The sequence below is a fragment of the Octopus bimaculoides genome, chromosome 11, assembly GCF_001194135.2.
Source record: "Octopus bimaculoides isolate UCB-OBI-ISO-001 chromosome 11, ASM119413v2, whole genome shotgun sequence".
Lineage (NCBI taxonomy): Eukaryota > Metazoa > Mollusca > Cephalopoda > Octopoda > Octopodidae > Octopus > Octopus bimaculoides.
In genome coordinates, this window is record NC_068991.1 from 78,245,841 (window position 1) to 78,249,414 (window position 3,574).

Sequence of the window (3,574 nt, forward strand, 5' to 3'; positions counted from 1 at the left end):
ACCGTCATCAGCATAACTCTCTATTGAGTATCTTCTTCTCTTAGATTATCTCTACTCAAATGAGGATGTCAAACATTTTTGCAGTTGAGTACTTTGGTCAGCATTCCTCCAGGGTGGATAACATAAAGTTTCTGTCATCGCTAAAGGTCGATAATATAGACTAACCTCTTCTCTTGATCCCTCGAAAAATTACTGGCCTTGTGCCTAAATCAGAAACTATTATTGAAGGCAATGGGCCAGCAGAATCGTTAGCACACCGGACAAAATGTTGAGCGGCATTTCATCCGGCTAGAATCTTGCCGAGGTTAACTTTGCCTATCATCCTTTCGGAGTCGATAAAATAGAATATCAGTCAAACTGTATAAGTGTGGAATTGAACTTCTGGCACAACGATGGTAACAGACGAGAAAATATATTCTGATGAATAAACGCTTTTCGTATGTAACTTGTTTGAATTATTAATTAAAGCTTCTAGAGTGTAATACGACGAAGCTTTAGACTCGACTTGGCACGTGCAGGTACAAACCTGCGCAAGGATTATCTTTTTTGATTGTTTGTTTGTTTGTTTGTTTACTTTCCTGATATCGACAGGCAATTTTTTTATTTGCTAAAGTATTAATGGATAAACTATTAAACAACCACACAATTCCTTGCTCTTTCTCATCTCCATGATGTAGTGATGGCTATTCCGAAAGACCGTCGATCAACTGCTAAACCCTTCTCACGGGTGTCATGATTTATTTATTAACCCTTTAGAATTTTTTCCTTTTTTTTTTTAGTGGTTATTTGGCTGTCGATAAGAAGCACCGTCTGGGCTTCTTTTTCCTCTGTTTTGTAGAAGACTAGTGGTTGTCCATGCATGCAACATTCCCCCTGTTCTATGCCACCGTTGTTGCCTGACATTGCCGCATCGTCACAGACGTTGCTGTCAAAACGCAAAGGGCTTCAACAGATATTGCAAGGCACGCTGTTATTTCCGCCGATCCATCGCATTGGATTGCTACTTTTTATCGACCCTGAAATGATGGAATTCTGGGAAAAGACAGATGGAACACATACTGCGATACATTCTGTCCACCACACAAACGACTCTCACAATTAATTGTCTTTCTTCACGTCTAAGTGTAATATCATTATTACAAATCTGCTTAATGGTTCTCTGAGTATTCTTTACCAAGAAATTTAAAGTAAATATTTCGCTAAGGAGGTTTAATAACTCTAGAACATAATTGGAGTTGTGTCTCTTATTCCGATATTAAAAGCAACAGTAGGCAGCTTAATGCATTGAATATGTTCATTCTAACTTAATTCAGATACATCACAGCCATTGTATCGACCGCACTATCCGGTGTTGTTATACACCGCTAGTCACAATGCATTTCCTTGCACTGCTGTAAAGACAGACGAAATACCGCTAAGCATTTCGACCGGCGTACTAACGCTTCTGCCAGCTCGCTGCTTTACTTAGTTTAAATATTGTAGAACCCTTCATCCAAATATTTCTTATTCGCAGGAAAACTTCAACGTTTTTCCACAAAACTGAACGAAAATCCAGAGAAATGAATGTTGTTTGGATCGAAACCGGATCTAAAATACAGCTGGCTGGGTGGACGTTATCTCTTTTCAACAGCGTTCGCAGGCTGTCGATTTTTGGAGGAATATGAACTGGGGAATGAAGTCTCATTGCTTGAAGATTTTCTTTGATGTTTAGAAAGCTAATTAAAAAAGAAATTGTTTTAATGAAGAATAAAATATAAATTGCAAAACAAAATGGCCATCTCCGACGTGCATCAGCTTGGTCTTGGCCCAATTCACCTGAAGGCCAAGCTTTGCTGATCCTTCTCTGTGCATCCCTGAGCTGGTCGATCGAGTTGCTGAATAAGGTGGTAGTGTCCACATACTTCAGGTCAGTAAGGCGGTAGTTGCTGAAGGTAACGCCAAAGACTCGCTCACAAATTTTGGTCGTCAGATAATCGATAACACAGCTGAAGTGGTCAAGATCGGCCACGCAGCTCCGTCTGATCCCGCTGTTGATGGGGAACCAGAGTTTTCCCGTTCATCCGCACGCAGCCCTCGGCACTGTTATAGAACTGTTGGAACAGGACGGTGACCTTGAGAGGCGAACCGACAAGCTTGAGAATTTCCCGGAGGAATGTGTGGTCGACTGTGTCGAAAGCTGCGTTGAGGTCGATGGAGGCGGTGAAGAGGTGGTGATCATTGCTAGACGTGATTAACAGAGATCTCCGGAGGCTGGATGTCACTTTGACGGATGCAGAGGAGCTAGCACGTGACCATCAGCGATGCCGAGCACTGGTGGACCTGGGACCACTAACCTGAGATGACCCCAGCCCAATCAAGCAAAAGCATGAAGCGAAGCGAAAATAAAATGAACACACCAATATCCTTCCATCACTCAATAAAAATTAATATGGTCGCTTGATGCAATCGCGCGAGACATGGATAACCTTTTTTCGAAAAGCGGATCGCATGACACAGGGACCATTATCAGCAGACCGCAATACGAAAAAAATGTCAATGAGATTTGTCATTTGGCTCACCATTCAAAAAGTCCTGCAGGCCGCAATTTTCCCATGACTGATCAAGAGGGCGGAGGTTGCAGAGGTGTTTATCGCTTCTGTAATCACCTACCGCCTGACCGTCGTGCCTTGCCCCGATTCGTGGCTGAATAAATTGAAGCGCATGCTCTTTCGCTTCTTGTTGAGGGGTAGCAGACCTTTTGTAGGGCGCTCTATCTGCTGCCAAAAGCCGCTGAAGAGTGGGCTGGGGATGCCGTGGCTAAAAATGCGCAGACATGCGCGGAGGCTTAGGCACCTCTAGCTTGATCTGGACAATGAGCAGGTGTGGTCTCCGTTCGTCAAGCTGTTATTTCCACAGTTCACATCGTTTACCGAACTGGACCCATGGATCAAGCGTAGGCCGAGGTTGGGCGCGTGGCATGCAGAGTACCATCAGGTACTCGTGCTTCTCTCCCAGGACTACCTCGACGTCTTGGGAGAAACCCTAGGCTTCGGCGAAGATCAACTTGCCAACCTATTCCAAATAACATTCGGGCCGGGGCCTATGGATAATTACCAGAAGTCCCTGCCCTGGCAATGTTACAAAGGAGCTTCACCGGTTCGAGATAAGCTCTTTAGACACGGATGTGCGCCTTCGCCGGTTTGTACAAGATGCGAGCAGGACAGTGAAACTGTAATTAAGATCATTCTGTCGCCCTCTCTGAATAGGAAGGAGCGAGTCTGTTTTCTCTCGGTAGTTGCTGTTGCGAAAGAGGTCGTATGGAAGACGAGAGTGAAAGGAATTGCAACGGGCGTGTTAATCTCCAGTCTCGGGTTAATCGACTTTTTCGTTTCCCACTTTTTCGTTTATTCATACGTCTCGTCCCATTCGATCCCCTCACCCCAATGTTTGTTTTGTCTGTCCTCGTATCGTCCCCTCTTTTTCTCAACCTTATATGGTTAATAAAGAAATTGACTGATCAAGGAATTACCTCTTTCACTGCAGTATCTTCTCTCTCTGTCTCTCTCTCTCTCTCTCTCTCTCTCTCTCTCTCTCT